This window comes from Heteronotia binoei, chromosome 8 (assembly GCF_032191835.1).
Source record: "Heteronotia binoei isolate CCM8104 ecotype False Entrance Well chromosome 8, APGP_CSIRO_Hbin_v1, whole genome shotgun sequence".
Taxonomy (NCBI): domain Eukaryota; kingdom Metazoa; phylum Chordata; class Lepidosauria; order Squamata; family Gekkonidae; genus Heteronotia; species Heteronotia binoei.
In genome coordinates this window covers 58,279,633-58,301,741 of record NC_083230.1, presented here as the reverse complement: position 1 = coordinate 58,301,741, position 22,109 = coordinate 58,279,633, and the positions used below count along the sequence as shown (strand labels likewise).

At 44.5% G+C, this 22,109-nt stretch overlaps 1 protein-coding gene across 2 annotated transcripts in view; it reads right to left on the bottom strand.

Moving 5' to 3' along the window:
• The window catches only part of SYT1 (synaptotagmin 1), a 668,825-nt gene that overhangs the window by 322,291 nt on the left and 324,425 nt on the right, over positions 1-22,109 (bottom strand). The window lies entirely within an intron of this gene.

Sequence of the window (22,109 nt, the reverse complement as noted above, 5' to 3'; positions counted from 1 at the left end):
AGTCAAATGAGGAGAAACTAGTCTTCTTGCTGTCTGACAGAGATAGACATATTACCCTCCAAGTTGCAAGATTCATGACTGGCATTATGGAAAAGAAAATGAAGACTGTACCACACTAATTGTTCATTATTATTATTCTGGGTAGCTTACTAGTGTGGTACCGGTTAAATTTTTTCTGATGTTTTAAATTTTATATCTGGTTTTTAAAATTGAGTTTTACTGTATCTTATTGTATTAAGGCACGAGGTATTCTGTTTTTTTTCTCTCTCTCTTCTTGTTTCTTTTGTTTTATTGCTGAATCTGGTTGTTTGATGCTATGGCAATATGTGCTAATGTGATAAATTGAATGGTATAGTATGGTAAGGTTTGTAAAAAAACCCACTCTCAGTTCAGGTTGTGTGAGACTGGCCAAGGGTGACATGAGTGGCAGGCAGCAGAACATGGGCCCTGGGGGCAAGGCCAAGGAGAAGACTAGAGGGGTGGGGGGAAGGGGGAGGACCCAGGTTTCCACCCCACCTGTGCGTAGGGCCACTCCACAGCCGCCTTCCAGCACTCCGACCTCTGGCCAGAGTGTGATGAAGAAGAAGGTTCGCCTTGGGCCCTTCATCGAGGATGCTGCTGGGGCGCCCCCAGCAGAGGTAACATTAGGTGCTGGCACTGAGCAGGGGTCTGCTGCTCGGACAGTATCTCCTCCAGCTGATATCGCTTGGCCTCAGCAGCTGGAGGAGGGGCAGCAAGAGCAGCTCTCTTTGGAGAGGAGATTTGGGGACAGTTTTCTATCCAAAATGATCACCCCAAGGAGGGTGCAGAGTGTCGTGCATGAGCTGAAGGAGAAGCTGGTTGAGGAGGACCAACCCCCTTCTTCGGTTCCTTCAGGCACCAGCAGTCCTTCAGGGGATGGCCAGGAAGGGAAGCCGCATGGGGTGGAGGGGGAAGAGATGGAGAAACACGAGGTGCCTCCATCTCCACCCACTTCCCCCCAGCAGCCAGCCCTTCCTGCCACCCCAAGACACGATGTGTCTGCCCCGAGCACCTCACAAGAGGTGGCTGACAGTCAGCTTGGGTATCCATACACCTCCAAAGTCTGGAAGCATTTCCAACTATGTACAGTGCCAGATGTGCAGGGCCGGATCAGTCATGGGCGGGAGCCTGCCCACCTGACTCTGGGGGGGATGCAGAAAACCACCTGTGGAAGCACCACCCAGCAGTGCTTCTTAAGGGGGAGAAGCAGGCTGGCGCTGGGGGGCCCAAGCGGCCAACACCACCCAGCCAGGAGGTCTGTCCCATTGCAACTACCTCCGGAGCTCTCCAGGAGAGTTCTGTGGCAGTGCAGGGATGCTAGCCATCTCTGCCTGAGATGTTTAGTGGGGGTGGCACCTGTGTGCCAAGAGGGGGAATCAGGTATGGCAGGAGGGTGATCACCTGGAACCTTGCCAGGTTGGTCGCCCATGGGCTTCCATTTTCAGTGGTTGAGAATCCTGGGGTGCTAGGGTTGCTCGAGTACCTGGCACCCTGGTACAAAGTTCCTGTTAGAACCACCATTAGCAAGACCCTTGTGCCAGCTGCTTTCAAGGCGACCAGATCTGTGGTGAAGGCGCATTTGTCCCGTGCTGCTGGGGGGGACTGTTCATTTCACCTCAGATACCTGGAGCTCTCAACATGCGTTCAAGGGGTATCTCTTCCTGACTGTGCATTGGTCGCAACCCAGTGAGCTGCAGGGTGGGGGTGGCAGTAGCGGCAGGTAGGGTCAGGGCTGCCAGGCGGGCTATTGCTGGACCTTGCTGCATGCTGAAGCAGTCAATGTGCCGCACACGGCGAACACTCTCAGAGCAGTTAGAGGTCTGGGTAGGCAGCAGGGACGTCGCCACGGGCTTCGTGGTGACTGATGGTGGGTCCAATATCAAGGTGGCTGTCCAGCATCAGGGCCTACAATGCCTTCCTTGCATGGCCCACCTTCACCTTGTGGTTAAGGATGCATTGGGCCAGACGAAAAGCCAGGATCGTCGGTATCTAGCCGTGACCCATGAGTACTGACTTCTCCTCCAGAAGTGTCGGCACATCATGGGTCACTTCTCACGCAGAAATATGGACTCATATCTGCTGCATGAGAAACAGACACTGACAGGCATGCCAGGGCACCGCCTGATTGGTGACGTCAGCACATGCTGGAACTCCACCTGTGCCATGCTGGAGCGCATGGTGGAGCAGAGAGCGGCTCTGGATGCCTTTGTCTCTGAGACGAAAGTCTTTCGGGATGAGAACCATCTCACCCAAGAGGATTGGGTGGTCATTTCTCAGACTGTGGAGGTTCTTGGGCCCTTCAAGATCCACACAGAAATGCTCTCGTCTGACACGGCGAGCATCGCACTGGTCGTCCCCGTGGTCCAGATGGCCCATGAGGACCTGGCCTCATTTCTAGTGCCAGCTCAAGGCCGTGCAGACGTTCTTCCAGAGGTGCGTGCCCTGGTTGTTAGGCTGCAGGAAGGGTTTGAGGCCCACTTTCAGACTTTCTCCCAGGATATGGTCTACATGATGGTGACCATGTTAGACCCGCACCTTAAGGGCACAGTCGCTGAGTGGGCCAACGAGCTCGATCGCTGGCGAGACGACCTCTCCCAGAAGGTCGAGTATTGCAGACCCAGTGCCGGTAACTGAAGAGGAGTGGGGTGGAAGCAGCTCATCTGCCACTTCCACTGCTCTTCATCCCCAACCTCCCCAGCTAGGCAGTGTTTCCCACCGGATTCACGCCACGAAGATTCCTGAGATGACACTCATCGGGCAGCTCGTTGGCCCCTCTGGCAGCGGTAGGATCCTGAGAGCGGAGACGGGTGCTGCAATGGTGAGGGACTATCTTTCTGAGCCCAACGAGTCACAGGAAACATCTCCTTTGGACTACTGGGTCACGAAGGAGGAGGTCTGGCCAGCCCTCTCCTCCGTGGCTAAGGCGTTCCTCTCATGCCCACTGACGAGCATGCAGAGCGAGCGTGTCTTTTCGCATATGGGCGACATTATCTGCCCACATCACAATCGCATGCAACCCTGGACAGTTGAGCAGTTGATCTTCCTGAAGGTCAACTTGCCTCTGTTCAGCTCCCCGAACATAGACTTTGAGAGTGAATGAAGTGAGCACCTACTTGTGCCTGTATCCTCTCTTGGCCTGTGCTTGGAAGGCGGTTGTAAAACGCTCTCCCACTAAAAAAAGACTAGAGTCCAAAGACAGCCCAAAAACTCACTCACAAATTGATTGGCAGTGCATCCCTCCCCCACCCCTCATCCATCCCCAAACTAAAAGTGAATGCTGGTTTAAAATCTGCAAAGCAATCCAAATTTCCCCAGTCCCCATCCACACATGCCTAATAATACTGAAAGGGCCATTGCAGCCCCCAACTGTAACCGACAGCACCCACAGGCCCAGCCTTGATAACCCAGTTTTTTTTTTTCAGGGGCAGGAGGAAGAAAGAGGGAGGTGCCAGTGATGATGACAGGCAGCCGGCAGCCATACCAATGCTGAGGTCCCTCTAATGGGACAGTGATAGCTGGTGTATTGTTGCTGAGCAGAGAGAGAAGGAATGGTTTCCTTCCTCTCACACAATCTGAGGCCCTCCCAGTGATCTTCCTCATTTGGGGTGCAACTCTGGCTCGCCTCCTCATGGTGCACCCTGATTAAAGCAAAAAAAGCCTGGACCAGCCAACCATCCATCACTCAAGGTAAGTCTAAATGCTTCTTGCTTTGTGTCAGATACAGAATGATATGGAGCTAGGTGTGGTCCACTGCTTCTCTTGTTTGAAAGTTGTGTTGTTTGGGGCAGGGCTGGAGAGCTGGCATTTGTAGATTGTGTGTTCTGTAGCAGGAAAGCTGGCACCTGAGTGAGAGACCCAGAACCAGCATGCTTGTTGTGCTTGGCCAGCTCTCCCTACGTTGTTTGGGGCATGGCTGAAGAGCTGGCATCTGTAGATTGTGTGTTCTGTGGCAGGGAAGCTGGCACCTGGGTGAGAGACCCAGAACCAGCATGCTTGTTGTGCTTGGCCCGCTCTCCCTGTGTGTTTGGGGCAGGGCTGGAGAGCTGGCATCTGGGTTTGCTGCAGCCAGGTCTACAGAGCAGACCTTGAGCAGATTGTGTTTTGTGTGGCAGTGATGTTGGCATTGGCAACTGGGTTTATATTGGTTCCAGGGCAGTAGGGTTCATAGAGAAGTTAGATCGATGTAGTGCCTTTGGGTCCTATAGAGATTCTCTGGTGTGAAGTTAGGTTTGGCTTTGGGTGCCCCAGGAATTGGACCCCCTGGCCCAATCTTTTTGAGACTTGGGGGTTTTGTAGGGGAGAGACCCCTGCGGGCTCCCTGCAGTTTTGGGGGCTCTCCCTCAAACCCCCTGGCCCCCAGTAGCCTCTAATGTGGCTATTGATTTCAATGGCCCATAGGGTATAATGGTGGGATAGAGGCATCCTCTTTGGGTGCCCCTGGAATGGGACCCCCAGCTCAATCTTTTTGAAACTTGGAGGTTTTGTAGGGGAGAGTCCCCTGCAGGCCCCCTGCAAATTTGGGGGCTCTCCCTCAAACTCCCTTCCCTCCAGGTGGTTTCCAATATACCCTATTTTGCCATTGATTTCAACGGCCATAGGGTATAATGAGGCCATATATTCGGAAATAGCCGCACATCTACCGTATATGCAGCTATTCCAAGAACCCGTATTCAGAAATATACGGTATTCAGAATTTTTTGGCCCCGTATATTTCCGAATCTGATTCATTCCGAATTTTTTTTTTGCACACCCCTAGTCGCTACATTTAATGAGGCATACATAAATGCTCTGAGATTTTCTACAAAATCTCCAATGTTATATTTGCTCTGAAGTCTCCAGTGTCATATGCCAGAGACGGTTGATATGTAAGTAGCCAGCTAAAGGAAAACAAAATCTTGATTGGTAGAAATAAGCCTTGTAATATAGAACAATACAAAGATGAACACACCCACAGAGATAACAGTGAATACAACTTTATTAAGGAAATTCAAAATGCAAATGTCACTGAGGTAAGAAAACATGACTGTCTCATTGTGAAAGGCCTGTTCTAACACCTGAGGGAACTCATACAACCTCCTACGATTTTGTGGAACCAGGTTTCTTTTGAATAATAAACTTTTGCCTCAGTTACCACATGTTCCTAAGGTAGCAAGTGACAGACTTGGTTTGCTGCCATGAGGTACATTTTGTGGTGCACAAGTAGAATATGGAGGAGATCATTGAGGCAGGATTTTTATATAAACAACACAGAAGATTTCTTTATTTACAGGTTGGTTTCAAAGAACAGATCAACAGTACAGATCTCCAGGAAGACAAAGGAGAAGCCTGGCTGAACCACATAAATTTAAGCTCATTATGGCTTCACAGAGTAGTCTGAATTTTCCTAAATGCTTTCAGGCACTAATAGGCTTTTACTGATTAGCCACTAAGAATATAAGAGAAACCATGTTGGATCAGGCCAGTGGCCCATCCAGTCCAACACTTTCAGTCACACAGTGGCCAAAAAACCCAAGTGCCATCAGAAGGTCCATCAGTGGGGCCAGGACACTAGAAGCGCTCACACTGTTGCCCTTCCCAAACACCAAGAATACAGAGCATCATTTGCCCCAGACAGAGAGCTCCAATAATATGCTGTGCCTAATAGCCACTGATGGACCTCTGCTCCATAGGTTTATCCAATCCCCTCTTGAAGCTTGCTATGCTTGTAGCTGACGCCACTCCTGCGGCAGTGAATTCCATGTGTTAATCACTCTTTGGGTGAAGAAGTACTTCTTTTTATCCATTCTAACCCAACTGCTCAGCAATTTCTTTGAGTGTCCACGAGTTCTTGTATTGTGAGAACGGGAGAAAAGTGCTTCTTTCTCTACCTTCTCTATCTCATGCATAATCTTGGTAAACCTCTATCATGTCACCCCTCAGTCGACGTTTCCCCAAGAGTTTTAACCTTTCTTCATAGAGAAAGTGTTCCAACCCTTATTCATTCTAGTTGCCCTTTTGTGGACTTTTTCCAATGCTATAATATCTTTTTTGAGGCGTGGTGTACACCATACTCCAAATGAGACCGCACCATGGATTTATACAGGGGCATTATGATACTGGCTGATTTGTTTTCAATTCCCTTCCTAATAATTCCCAGCATAGTGTTGAACTTTTTTATTGCAATTGCACACTGTCTCGACATTTTCAGTGAGTTATCTACCACGACCCCAAGATCTCTCTCTTGGTCAGTCTCTGCCAGTTCACATCCCATCAACTTGTATTTATAGTTAGGATTTTTGGCCCCAATGTGCATTACCTTGCATTTGGCCATGCTGAATCTCATTTGCCATGTTGATGCCCACTCACGCAGTCTCAACAGATCCCTTTGGAGTGCCTCACAATCCTCTCTGGTTCTCACCACCCTGAACAATTTAGTGTCATCTGCAAACTTAGCCACTTCACTGCTTATTCCCAACTCCAAATTATTAATGAACAAGTTAAAAAGCATCGGACCCAGTACTGAACCCTGTGGCACCCCACTGCTCACCACCCTCCCCTGTGAAAATTGCCCATTTATACTCACTCTCTGTTTCTTATTAATTAGCCAGTTTTTGATCCAAAGGAGGACTTGTCCTTTTATTTCATGACTCTTGAGTTTACTTAGGAGCCTTTGATGAGGAACTTTATCAAAAGCTTTCTGGAAGTCAAGGTAAACAACATCTATTGGGTCCCCTTTGTTCACATGCTTGTTCACCCCCTCAAAGAACTCTAACAGGTTAGTGAGACAAGATCATCCCTTACAGAACCCATGCTGAGTCTTCCTCAGTAACTTCTGTTCATCAATGTGCCTACTAATTCTCTCTTTGATAACGGTCTCCACTAACTTTCCTGGTATTGAAGTCAGACTGACTGGGCTGTAATTTCCCAGATCTCCTCTGGAACCCTTTTTAAAGATGGGGGTGACATTAGTTATCTTCCAGTCATCAGGAAAGGAGACAGATTTTAATGAAAGATTACATACAGGAGATCTACAGTTTCACCTTTGAGTTCTTTCAGAACTCTTGGATGTATGCCATCCGGTCCAGTGACCTATCAGTTTTTAAACTGTCTATCAGTCATAGGACCTCCTCTCTCATCACCTCAATCTGACTCAGGACTTTCAACACCTCTCCCGAAATCAGTGGTTCTGGAGTGGGCAAACACTTCTCGTCTTCCACAGGGAAGATGAAGGCAAAAAATGCATTTAGCTTCTCAGTCATTTCCCTATCCTCCTTCGGTAATCTTTTTTACCCCTTGATCATCCAAGGGTCCCACTGCCTCCCTGGCTGGTTTCCTGCTTCTAATGTATTTGAAGACATTTTTATTGTTGGTCTTTATGTTTTTTGCAATATGCTCCTCATAGTCCCTTTTTGCCTGCCTGATCACAGACTTGCATTTGATTTGCCACAGCCTGTGTTCCCTTTTATAAGCCTCACTTTCACTAGCTTTCCACCGCTTAAAGGAATCCCTACCTTTTACAGCTTCCATTACTTTGTTAACCATGCAGGTCTTTTTCTATACCTATTTGTGGCTTTCCTGACTTGTGGTATATATTTTATCTGACCCTCTAGGATCATAGTTTTAAATAGTTTCCAAGCTTCCCCACGGGTTTTGACCCCATTTACCTTTCTTTTCAGCTTCCTCCTCACATGCCTCCTCATCTCAGAGAAGTTACCCCCTTTAAAGTTAAAAGTGGATGTGTTAGTCTTTTGGGACAACTCTCTATTTATACAAATGGTGAACTCAATAACATTATGGTCACTGTTCCCAAGAGGGCTGGATCCTCTTTCACTAGGTTGGATCCTCTCACACATACAGGATTCCACCTACACAAGCCTGCCCTCTCCTGAGAGTCAGACTAAATGGTACAAGGTCTACTTATTACCTAAAAATTCAGTGCTGTATTCTCTTGCAGAGATAGAGCTAAACTAGTCTGTCACACTACCAGGCAGAGCTACTCTTCACTCTGCCTGCTCTTTTTCTGAGTCAGACCTGTGTACCACAGCTCTTTCCCTGAGGCAGAACTGAACTCCTCCTTTTTTGTTTCCTTCCAACATTGCATCCCCCTTCTGAAAGATGACTGGATGCTAGAGCAGCACTCCCATAAGCTCAGCTGAATGGATGTTTTCCCCTTCAGGAGAAGGATAGTCCCCTGTCTCTCACAGTGGTTCTTTGCCTGGCCATCTACGGTCTCTGGACTGGCAGACACCTAGTATAATTAGAGGAGCTGAATAGCATGACCCTAATTATTAGGACCTGTCCAGGACTAGCACAAACTGGGCTGAAGAGTTGTTGAAGGTTCTTATCAACTTACTTAGACAGCTGATAACCTTGCCCCCCCCCCCTTTTTTTTTTTTTACCAAACTTGGTCCTGGATCTAAAGATCTAGACCAGGGGTGTCAAACACATTTGTTATGAGGACTGGATCTGACATAAATGAGACCTTGTTGGGCAGGGCCATGTGTGTCATAAAATGTAATGGCAGGAAACAAAGATACAAACTTTATAAAGGACAAAGGGGTTCTTTCTTTCTTTCTTTCTTTCTTTCTTTCTTTCTTTCTTTCTTTCTTTCTTTCTTTCTTTCTTTCTTTCTTTCTTTCTTTCTTTCTTTCAAAAGGTACTTTCTTTGTATCTAGCTTGTGGGATCAAGAAGACCAGACAAAGCAAGCTCTGGCTCTTTCCCTCCCCCACTCAGGGGATAAGGAGAGGGAGGAGCCTCAGCCAATAGAAGGAAGAGAGGCTTGGCTCAGTAGCCCTGCTGTGTGATTGAGAGAGCCTAGCAAAGCAAGCTCTCCCTCCCCCCCTTCCTCCCCAAGGGAGGACCCTCAGCCAATGGAGAAAATAGAGGCTTTGCTCTGTAGCTCATGTGTGATTGAACAGGCCTGGCAAAGCAAGCTGTGATGCAGAAGGAAGCAAGAGAGAGGGAGAAGGAAGCAGACCTGCTCAAAGGCCTGATAGGAGCCCCCTGGGGGCCTGATTCAGCCCCCAGGCCACATGTTTGACACCCTTGATCTAGACAGTGGTGCTCTCCTCCTGAAAGAAAACTGGAACATGAGATGCCTCCACCTGACAGGCATGCACTTCAATGCCTGGTCCAGGTTTCAACTCTGTCTCTCTGCCTTCTTTTTGCTGACATCCTGGAAGTAGAATTTGGGAGTGCTAGAGGAGGAAATATCCACTCATGAAGTTCCTGGTTTGTTTGCCCCACTGTTTCTTGAATGAGAATCTGCTGTGGTAGAGAAAGCAGGGGGTCTTCCCCTAAGGCCTGTAGAGTCATGAGGCTCCTCAGGCCTTGAGGTGTCTTCCACCAAGGAGTTTTCCTTCCAAGTCAAGGTTGGTCTGTGGCAGGTTCTGACATCTAGCAATACTGCCTGCATAGTGCATATTTTATTTTTCTTTGTAAAAAAACCCGCTCTTATTGTATATCTCAGTATGACCTATACACATGCAGTATTTGCACTCTAGTTCAGCCTGTGCCTTTGGCATACGATTAACTAAAATATATATTTTAAACATATGGAAAATTACTCATTAAACACATAAAATATAGGGGAAAAGTACACATTAAGATTATTCTGAAGAAATATAAAATATAACATTTAAATTCTACTACTCCCCAGGAATATTAATAACATCAGTATTTTTAATATTTGTCAGGCTGGTATAATTCATTCTCCGATCTTATGTAATGAGTTCTTGCTTCTGGGATTAAAAAAATCTTTTGATGAAGTCCCCACTGAAGGCTAAATTGAAGGGTTAATTTAGTAACTTTCTAAAGAAAATGCTGCTTTATTCAGCAGTCAATCCTTGTTGCAACATAGAATTCATGAAGAACTTACAGGTGTTTAGGTGTATTTCATGTTTCATTCTTATGAAATAGTGCTCTGCTTCATTTAGTGTCACTTTAGACATTTGAAATAAAAAGGTTATCTGACTTTACATAATCTAGAGGTAGAGTGGCTGATCTGTTCAAATGCAGGGAGCATGTCTGGGAAAGATGTAACATCAGAAAAATAAAACTATTGACTTTAAGGATCTTCTCAGAGATGCAATTTATGAATTAGAACAGTGCCGTAACAAAAAGGTGAAAAAGAATATGGGTTAATTTGTCTCTCTAGTGGACCCTTCTGAAGGAGTTCCGTGGTGCAGAGTAGTAAGCTGCAGTATTGCAGTCCAAGCTCTGATCACAACCTGAGTTCAATCCTGGTAGAAGCTGGGTTCAGGTAGCCGGCTCAAGGCTGACTCAGCCTTCCATCCTTCTGAGGTTGGTAAAATGAGTACCTAGCTTGCTGGAGGTAAAGTGTAAAAGACTGGGGAAGGCAATGGCAAACCACCCTGTAAAAAGTCTGCCGTGAAAACATTGTGAAAGCAAGGTCACCCCAGAGTGAGGACATATGAACCCAGAGCAATGGCAAACCACCCCATAAAAAGTCTGTCATGAAAACGTTGTGATGCGATGTCACCCCAGAATCGGAAATGACTAGTGCTTGCACAGGGGACTACCTTTACCTTTTTTAGTGGATCCTTTAAAGCTACTAAGAGTATCAACTTCAAGTTCCAAGAACTTATATGGCCATTGACAGAGCTCTAAAATTATAATCAAATTTGAGAGAAACAGTAGATCATTTTCTCCGGTACTCTTATCAAAGATGACCAATTGAAATAATTTAGATAATGGGGGCATTAATCTGGAGACCTGCACAATCAGAACTCATATTTTTTTTCTTCATATGTCCTATGATTAAAATCAATAAAAATGTCCTATGATTAAAATCAATAAAAATGAAGGCTTTGAGTGAAGAACAAAATGTGGAGTGCTTCCTAAGTTTTCCTGCAGCATTAGGCCCTTAATACAAGTGGGCAACAGAGGAACAGTTTACTTTTGTTGGGCAAGTAGAAGATATGGGCAGTGACATTTTTACTAGTTTTGGAACACCTTTTCCTCCTTTACTGTCTGGGTTATTCAAGAGCAGTGTGAAGACACACTTGTCTTCAAAAATTGCCTGTTTTCTCTCTCAAAGTTTATTTCCTTCAAATGATATGAATAAAGAACTAATTTCTTAAAATACTGTTATGTATGCAGACACGTAATCTTCACCCTGTATGACTCCTATTCAAATCTGATTTTACAAATCATTCATTTGCTGCTTAGGGAATTTAATATGTTAAGTTTCTTTACTTTAAAAACATGCATGCTTGGTATAGCCCTGTTGCTTTTGATTAAGCACATTCAACTTATATGAACAATATACATTGATTTGCAATATAAATCTGATTTGTTTGGCTGATTCAGACATCTATTGGTAGATTTTTAACACTTGACCTCAGAGACTCATCTGCATGAGATTTATTGATTGCCTGATGGTCTATGACTCACTCATGTTAATACACTTTAGATAGTTATCTAGCACTATTATATAGTTGCATATTTGTTCTACTAATACCATTAATTTGCAACAGTTTTTCTTCTAGATGTTTATATTATCAATTCAATGAATTCTATATACTTCTATTTCTTTTTTGTAATGTACTCAATTCAGAAATAAGTAATTACATGAGATTAAATTATTATGATTAATATTTATTACCTAATCAATTGTGTATTTAATTTGCTTGTTTACCTGTGCTAATCATAACCCTTTACTGTCAAAATGACTTTTGGGCCTCTCTCCGTCACTCACATAAACAGAATTATCCAGGGCTTTTTTGTAGAAAAAGCCCAGGAGAAACTCATTTGCATATTAGGCCACACCCCCCGATATCACCAGAATTGACAACATAAATTCAGTAGGTTACTTTCTGCATATTGACACAGAACAATACAGTGCCATCAGCTGCATTTCAAGGACATGTGTTCTCACACAGCCTAATGAGATACCTTGTCCCCCACCCCCGTTCCAAATATGGCTGGTGAGAGAGCCACGTGTGGTAGGGTGGGCAGCAGCAGGCCCAGCTACTCCCAAGAGAGGTCACTTGTGAGTGGCTCTGCATCTTTCATTCTCTTTGCAAGCCTATTGGAGGCTGGAGGTGGCAGAGAGGACAGTGTGTGTGGTCTGGGAATGTGTGGCTGCCTAGTGCCTTCCCTCTGCCAGAGATCTTTTTTTGAGCTGGAGCCCTGGCCAAGCGAGCCAGAACTGCATTTCTGTGAATTCCTGCTAAAAAAAAAAGCCCTGGAATGATCTCTTTTACATATGTTATTCCATGTTTTAAGATTTACTTTATTTCTTGCCTGCCTTTCTTGCTGAGACTCAAGGCAGATCACACAGTATACGACAACCCAATCAAAGAGCACAAGGCATCTGTGAAGGACCACAGGTATGCATGCTTCGAGGCAGTGCATATGAGTGACAGCTAATGGAACTCACTCTGATTGGGGAACTGCAGCTAATTGTTGAGAAAGGGAGTCAGGCAGTTGGAGAAGCTGTTGGAGATTGGATGAAGGAAGGAGTGGTTGCTTGAGACACTCATGTGAGAAAAGCCTAATAAAGCAAAGTCTGTGTGAAGTGGCTTGGAATATATGAGAGACTCTGGAGGGAGACTGTTCCCAAAAGTACAAACAGTCTCGCTGTGTGTAAAACAAAGAATCACATCTTGAGAGGGATTTTTCTAGTATTAAGCTTACTGTCTAGTGGGAGAAGACTGTCAGTCTGGAAGATCAGGATATGGTAAAGGGTGTACAGTAGCACTGAAAGGCCCTCAAACACCAAAGTCCCAGGTTATTTATTTTAAAGGTAATAATGGTTTTACCAGAGAAAAGGGAACTAGAGGGAAGACCTTAATCTTAACCAAAAGGACAACACTGAGTACAATCTCAAGACCATATGATTATCTAGTATAAAGTTTAAAAAGGAAAGTTGTGTCAAGCAACCTTTAAGATTAAGCATTATTACATTGGCAAAAGCTTCAGTAAAGGTCAAACAACTTTAAGTGTAAAACTGACTCTAGAGAAGTCAGCAGATGCAGTTCTATGTTCAGGTTTAACTGTCAAACTCCTGGTCCACAGGCCACACCTAGCCAACCCAGGGCTTCAATCAGGCCCATGGGGCTTTTCTCCTCCCATCACCCTTTGTAGCTCTGAGGCTGCCGATGACGTTCCCAGCTCCTTCAACAGCCAGAGACCTTAATGGAAAACCCATTCCATGTTTTCCTTGCAACTTTGTGCTGCAATGTATTTCAATGGAGTGGGGGTAAGGCACTTTTTGCAGCATTTATGGCCAGCTGAAGCTGTTTACAAATAAAGGGCTGATGCTTTGAGCCAGCCTGTCTATGATGAGTGGACCTGAGAACTGGTGCCTGGTGAAAACTCTAACCTGGGAACCCACAGCCATATTACACTGGAGAGCTGGTGACAATCTGAGTAGACCTTGGGTGGTGGTGGTGGGGAGAAGCTTGCAATGCCGAGCCATTTCATATTTCCTGGATTCGGAGCATTTTATATTTTTAGTTTCTGCTGTGATCCTTGTGTTTTTTCTCCATGTTTTATTTTTAAAATTGCATTGCCAAATCCCACTATTCCTCCTTTCAATTTTTAAACAAAATATCACAGAAGGTTTAAGCATGCTTGTATTTTAAATTAAAATAATATCTTTGTGTTTATCCATATCCTTTATAAAGTTTGTATCTCCGCTGTCTGGCATTACATGTTATGACACACATGGATCAGCCCCACAAAATCCCATTTGTGTCATATCCGTCCCTCGTAACAAATAAGTTTGATACCCCGGCCCACATATTCCTAATCCCAAACCCTATGTAAATATTGATTTCCTTCCCTGCCAGTCTGTCCAAATAAACAAAAAAATTCTTTAAATCCTTAACTGTGCCTCTTATGCCAATTTTCTGAAGGGAAATTTTGACAACTGAAGCAATGACAGGATGATAGTTTTAGTGGAGTGAATACTAAGGTGGTCACCTTGTCACAATATCCAACAGTGAAATGGGACAAGGCTCACAAAATTTTGAAGCAGTAGGAAAAATATCAGTCATGATCTGTCATAAACAATGCAAAAATAGTATTATAAAAATAGAAAACAGTGCAGTAGGAGCAAGGTAACACATACAAGATAATGCATACGATAACCCTGTTTCCTTTATAAAAGCATTCTCCATTTTTTATACTACAGTAGAGGTCCCAACCCTTTTTAGACAGTAGGCAACTTTGAAATTTTGACAGAAGATAGCGACTCTGATCATAAAATGACTGCCACAGGAGGCAGAGCCAGTCACAAAATGGTTGCCAATTACAAAAACACAGTTAACTGTTTAGTAGGGATTTTAAATAGTTAAAATGTAGTAATTATGTATTAGCATATTTAACAGTATACACTGGATGTAGGTATGCAAACTTAAATTATTAATTACTGAGAGCACAATCCAACAAAAGTTAGCTGTGACTAAATCTCTCTGAAATAAATGCAACTTTTCTTTCCCATTCCTTTGCATCTGAGCTAATATTCTGTTCTTTGCCAGAAACTCATTTTCAGCTGCTTAGTGCATCTGAGGTGATGAACTGGTTAAACTGGCAAGTAGGAAAAGAAAAAAGAATCCCATGATCTTTAACCTTCTTCTTTGCTATAGCTAGATTCCTAGTAGTTGCCTGGATGTTCCATGGCATATTCTTAATGAAGAATAAAACAATGGGATTGTTTCAGGCCATGATTTCATGAGGTTTCATAGCCTGGAACAACTTTTTTCTTCACACTTTTTGTTTCCCTTCTCATATACTCCTAAAATGGGTCAGATTCATGGAACCTAACAGGCCTTTCCCATATTAAAACCATAAACAGCTAACAGACTTTTTAAAAGGTTCCAAACGATCCCTCCACCAATCCAACCCATTACTTTTTAATACTTAGGGTTGCCAGGTCCAACTCAGAAAATATTTGGGGACTTTGGGGGTAGAGCCAGGAGACTTTCCGGTGGAGCCAGGAGACTTTCCCATTCCCTAAAATAAATAAATAAAAATACAGCAGCGCAGTTCCCCTGAATATAGTCTTCATTTCCTCATCCCCCAGCAGCTAGCCGAATTTCCACTAAATGAAAGTGAACACACATACACTCACAAAGCAGCCAAAATAAACACAGTTAGTAGGCATATACCTTTGTGATCTTGGGCAATTTACTCACATTGCTGAATATAACCATCTGCTGTATTTTATCCACCTTCTTCGGACTAACAGGAAAATGAAAGAACAGTCTAGGGGGTGGAGTTTTCCTCCAAACAGAGGGACTGAGAGTAACATGGCTCTGTCTGCTCAACTTGCACTTCTGCAGATTTCCTCTTGATGAGATTTAAAGGCACACACTCATTCAGAAACACAAACAATTGCAAGCCTCTTCTAAACCTGCCAAGGTTTGAAGGCACACAGTGGCTGTTGCGGCGGCAGAACAACTCTGTTTTACAGGCCCTGCAGAACTGCAATAAGCTCTACAGGGCCCTGATCTCCGGTGGAAAAAGCCCTGACCCTGGTTGAGGTTAAGTGGATGTTCATCAGGCCAGGGATAACCAGTAGATGTTGGTCAGTGGAGTGCAAGGCTCTCCAGAGGGTGTATGGGGAGAGGCAGTCCCTTAGATATGCCAGTCCCAATTGGCTCAGGGCTCTGACGGTTAATACCATCACCCTGAAGTCCAGTACTTGATTGGTAGTTGATGCAACTGGCAGAGCACCGGCTGAATATGCACCTGCATGCACATTGTGGTTAGCAGGTGTGCTGCTGCATTTTGAATCAGCTGGGTCAGGTTTAAGGGTAAGCCCATGTAGAGTGAATTACAGTAATCTAACTTGGAAGTGACCATTGCATGGGTCACTGTGGCTAGATCCTCGGTGAAGAGCTAAGGAACCAGTTGCCTGACCTGTCACAGATGATAAAAGGCAGACCTTGCAATGGCGATGACCTGGGCTTCCATAGAAAGCAAGGCATCCAGGATCCCCCCAAGGCACCTAACCCACACTGCAGGCACTACCAGTGTCCCACCAAAGACCAGGAGTCTGATTCCTAAACCAGTCCCACCCTGCTTAGACACAGAACCTCCACCTTTGATGAATTAAGTTTTAGCTGGTTTTATGTTGCAATCACCCAATCATTGCCTCCAAAGCCCAGCCCAGATTTTCTGAGGTGGGGTCTGGATGATCGTCCATCAACAGATAGGACTGGGTGTCATCAACATACTGGTGACAACTCAGCCCATACCTCTGTATCAGCTGGGTGTGGGGGTGCATGTTAAACAACATCAGTGAGAGGATCACTCCTCACAATACTCCACATTCCAGTGGGTACTGCTGGGAGATCTCTGCAAAATGTGGCAGACAGGCTTCTAGTTTTCTCCACCAATCATGCTGGGGGCTTGTTCTTATTTCCAGTGGCATTGCTCAGGAGATGAGCAACCCAACCCACTTGCACAAGGGAGGAAAGGGCTCTGCTCTCCCCAACACCATTCAGACATCACCAGTCTGACTTTGCAAGACAGCTCTTTCCCATGGGTGGCAGCTTTGGACATACTGGGCAGTAGCCCCATCTGGTCCTGCCTGTTTTCTAGAAATGTTTGGCCCACACAGGGTTGCCAGGGGATATGGGGGTAGGGCTGTCAGATGCAGGTTGGGAAAGTCCTAGAGATTTAGGGATGCAGCCTGGGGAGAACAGGGACTTCACTGGGGTACAATGGCATAGACTCCATCCTCCAAAGTATATTTGTTTCTCTACAAGAACTACTCTCTGTAGTCTGGAGATGAGCTGTAGCTCCAGGGGATCCCAGGTCCTGCCTGGAGGCTCCCATTCCTAGGCTCCCATTAGAAAAGATGTTGACAAGCACCATGGTACCCATAGACAGAGGGTTGGGGAACCCTGCTACAATCCTATTCCTTATGTTTTACACAGTTTGTGGAATTACAGAAGTGTGGGGCCTTCTTGGTCTCCTCAGTTGGCCATTCCACAAAATCAGAGTCACAACAGAGAAAGCATGTGTACAGGCAGCTGTTGATTTCACCATCTGCGGGGGGTACCTTCAGAAGGCTTTGCTAAGCTGTAAATGAACTGCATATATCTGGATTTCAGTATCTAAATAATTATATGTATTTCACATTAGCAACCTAATTAATCTTGAAATTAATTAGCCCAGTTGTGTTAAAGCATCTTTATTTAGAATAATAATTAGCTGCATAATATTCAGGTTCAGGGGTTTGGTTTAAAAAAAAAAGATCTGTGCAACTACTTTTATTAAAAAGCTAAATTAAATATTTCCAAATAGCTAAATAATCCAGTATTCCTGGCATCCAAAGTTTCTTTCTCTGGAAGAGTATATTTAATTAACATCTGGGGAATATGGTTAGGATGTGTTGCTTTCCCAGAATCAGGGCAAATTCTATTGCTATTATTGCTAATATTGCTATTATTTTATGCTATTGTAATAAATATATATTACCTGGGCTTTTTTTTAGCAGGAATGCACAGAAACAAAGTTCCGGCTGGCTTGGTGCCAGGGGGTGTGGCCTAATATGCAAATGAGGCCCTGGTGGGCTTTTTCTACAAAAACCCTATGTGAAATATTGGTGTTGACAGGGGGTGTGGCCTAATATGCAAATGAGTTCCTGCTGGGCTTTTTTGTATTACGATACACTTATGATTCTCAGTCACACCCTTTGCATCACTCAGAACAACTAAACATATTGAAACAAATCACATGACTTGCACATTTCCATAGACCCTCAGCATGACCAGGGTCCCAGAATTTTATCCCCTTAACCTCCCTCTCATCTTTGGCCTGTGCTCTGCACATTACAATTCTAGGGATCTAAAGATGCTGGATCTTGTAAACAAAGAGTATGTACCTCTTAAATGCAAGTTCACACATAAGCATGATCACATCAGGGGGAGATTGTGATTATTTGCAAGAAACTGAAAAAAAAACCCTATGTTGCAAACTTCATCTGTGATCCTAGTCTAGTCACCTCATTCTTTTCCTGTTTCCACCCTCTTACCTTTCATCTGTTTTTATTAATAAAAATTACTTTGGGAATGCTTGGAGGATTGGGAGGTGTGACGAACTTGAAAATAGTCCATGCAGCCAAGCTTGGAGTGAGTTAAATAGCAAGCTCACTGGGATTGGCTGGACTGCCTCCTAGCAACCAAAGTGACTTAAATGGGCAGGGCCGAGATGAGGGACTTATTGCTTCAGTATGGAGTTGCTCAGACAGGAGAAAGACCTGTTTGAGCATTGAGAGCTGTGAGGGACAGAGCTAGCGACAAATAAGGCTCTATTCTGAGGAGATTTTTATTTTCTTTTTAGAGGCCAAGTAAGCCTCTGGTGACAGCTCTGGTTTAGGAGTGCTGACAGGCCAATAGTCAGACTCCTGTGTAAAATCAGAATATCATACACACACTGATAGCTGAGGGGTTTGTGAGGAAAAGCCCCCTACTTTTCATACATGTGGACATCGTGATCGCCAGTGTGGTTGCCAGGGTGCCTGGAGATTTGACTCTCACACATCTGCTCTAAGAAGTGGACTTTGCTTGCAGTTTCTAAGGCTTATGTGGATACTATAAGCCTCAGCTTTGCATTCTACATCTCTGAAGAGTGTTAGCCAGAACTACAGACATGCTCCAGCTGCTCCTTGTGTGCCCAGTCTTGGCCACTGCAGTGGAAGAAGCCAGGCCACCATGTTTCCAGCCTGCCTCCATGGACCTAAGGCTAACAACAGCAGAATCCATCTTGCTTTCCTGACCCAAGCATACCCTGCCAGGCTGAACTCATTCCTTCTTAGTGGGAAAGTCACACGTACACACCCTAGCCTGCAAGCAACCCATTTACCTCATGAATGGATTAACAGCTCCACTGTTGATCCTAATTGCTCAGCAATACCAGAACAATAACTCTTGCCCAGCAGAAGATGAGATAAGAGGAAGAACATCTCCTGTCATTGTCAACTCTTTTGTCTTACCCGGGTGGTACCTAGGCCAGTATTTGATTCCCTATTGTCACCTTCCCAGCTAATCCCATTTAACCTTAAGTATCCAGCCATTCCCATTCTCACCCCAGTCTAATACCTTGGAGCCGTCCCAGGCAGCATTGCAGCTTGGAAATTTCCAGCTTCACCAGACTAAGGTGAAGTTCATTGGCCCAAACTGGCATCCAATTAGGTGCCAGCAAGGGATGTCCAGCCTTCTTGGTCATCGCAGAGCCTCCCCCTGCTCCTCCCCAAGACCTCCCAGCCCCTAAGGGTCTAAGGGAGTCTATTTAACCTCTGACCCAACTCCACTCATGTGTGCATCTAACAGTATCCCAGTTCCACTGTCTAGATCCATCCCCAATTCTGGCCACAGTTTTGGGTCCATTTCCCCTGTCCTCTTATGTCGCCATTGGAAACCTTCCCTGAAGACGACGATGGTAAATATGACCCTGTTTGTCTACCCATATATGTTACCCCTATCAATCTATCTGTATTTCCTTAGACCTGTGTGAATGTGTGAGTGTTTTGTATTTTTACCTTGTATGAAAGAAATATTATTCTAAATAAATTACAATTGGTTTTCATTAAATTAGAGTCCATGTTTATTGAGCGTTGACTATCTGAATGGTTGAGCCTGGTATACACAGATAACAAAGATTCCTATTGGGCCAGCTGTCTCTCAATCTAATTCCCCAATCTCATTTTGAGAGCAGTTACCCTAACAGGTTGGTCTGGTTATCAGAGGGGAGATCCATGACAGATAAAGGCTTCAGACAAAAAGGGGCTTGACTCTGAAGTTGTGGGTTAGTGATAGAACCCTGAGGGAGAGTCAGTGTCCAGGGATCTGGAAGCAGGGTCTGAGGTGAACCTTCAGGGATAACCAGTACCTCAGGGCTTTTGAGTGTGGGACAGCATAGTGCCAACCAAATTTATACTGGGCACAGCTGATTTTTTATTTTATTTGGGTTATTCCAACTTAGGATAACCTAAGCTTCAGTTCGTTCATTTGAAGGCTCGGCCAGCCTTGATAAGCACCTAGTGGGAGCGCTGTGGTTTTCTTTGTATATTGTTAAGTTCTGCTGACTGATTTACTTTATTGCTTCATTTTATTCCTGTAAATACATTCCCATCCCCTGCCTTTAAAAAACCAATAAACCTTTTCTTTCATTTTAAAAATTAAAAACTTGTGTGTGTGCCACTTTCTGCTCAGGGTATTTCTGTCAGACAGCCAGGCTGGTCTGTGAGGAGAAAAGTTTTTATTAAGTGACCACGTGGGCTGGGAAGAAGCCTCGGCTGGATAAGGGCTTCTTTACAGGAGGGAATCCTAAGAAGGACAATATTATTAAAAATCAACAGCCCCATGAGTCACTATTTTTCTCTTCCTATAACATCTAGGAATGTTCAGTGTGGATATGACATTATCATGCTACAAGTTTTCCTTTCCCCACAATGTATATCAATGAAGTAGAGTAGGGAAACCTGCAGCATGGTAACATGTCATCCCTTGAGTAACCCTCGAAATTCTGAGGGTGCGGGTTGGAAAGAACTCCTGTAATAATTACTTTTAAAAATAACACATCCCATGTCTATCATAATGTCTAGTTTAGTCCTGGAATAGCTTTACAACTAGGCTGATGCTTGGGATTAGGGATAAGCATGAACCTCATCACAAACCTAAATTCAACCCCCAAAATGTCCGGTTTTTGGATTGTGAGTCAAAGGTTGTATGATCACACCTGCAACAAACCTCTGATGAACCTTCATAGTTTTTATGGAGGTTTGTGTGGTTCATATCAGTGGTTTGTGTGGCAGAAACACTGGCACCGATCACTTAATCATCAAAGCAATGCAGGAATCCCGCCAGGATCCTAGGATCTACATGCAGTGGGAAGGGCTCTCTCAGCCACATGCAGATCCTGGCTGCCATAGTTTCTCCTTCCACAGCACACTTTAAAGCATGTGACAGGAGAAGAAGCTATCTTCAGGATCTGTGTGTGGTGGGAAGGCTTTCATGGACACAGACAGATCCTGGCTGCCATGGTGGTGGCATTTGAACCCGCTGGTTCTGCTCCCTGCTGCTTTGACGGGGGGGACCACAAGGTTAAATATGGGATGAAGTACCTCCCAAGAGCATTTCACCCCTTTCTTTCTTTTGGTCACAGCTTTCCCCGGCCAGCAAAAAAGGGGGAACTTCACCCTCTCTTGTCTGCTGGCTGTGGCCAGCATGAAGGAGAAGGTAAAATGCTCCCTGGTAGGCACATAACCCCTTCCTACCTAGTGGCTGAGGAGGTGGGGATGAAATGCCTCAGGGAGTCCAAGGTACTGCACCAGGCAGCCCGAGGTGGGGGTGAAGTGCCTCCAGGGCCAGGAGAAAGGTGGCCAGGAGATTCCCCTCCCCTGCTTTCTCCTGGCCAAGGCTTGCTACAGCCAGGAGAAAGGGAGATTTCCTCCCCACTTTCTGATGAAAATCTATTCCACTGGATCCACTAATATTCCTAGTCTCTCTATAAATGTTCCAGGAATGCTGTCTTAGTCATATGCCCTGTCTCTGTCAAAGAAACATATAAGTCATCATGAAATATAAACATTTACTATCAATTTAAACGTGGCCACAGAGTAGCTGCAAATAATCTATTAGATAATACAGTATGGAAACTATCATCACTCTCTTGTCATTAGACATATGAAAAACTAAGGCACAACCTCTCAGAAAATTACTGATGGAGTGGATCCTATCCCACCAGTGTACTAAGCAAAGTTTATTTATTTATGTATTTAAGTGAAATATTTCTAACCCACCTATCCTTTTAGCTCAGGTTTGAATGCTTCCTTCAACCTAAGGAGCCTTCATTCAAATTAAGTGGCTCTAAAATAAGTGCATGAATTTAAAAAAAATATTAACCCCCCCTCCTCCCACACACACATTTACCCTTTGAGCAATTATAGACCATCTCTAGCCTGTTTTTTCATTTGCCAAAAAGCCATCTCTGACTTTCAGAAAAGAAGTGCCTTATCAAGGACTTTCTAGACATGTACTGAAATGAGATTATCAGAACCTGCAAAAAATATGAATGTGTATGATTTAAACCTCATCTTCCATCATTATGTGCAAATACTGCAGTAAAA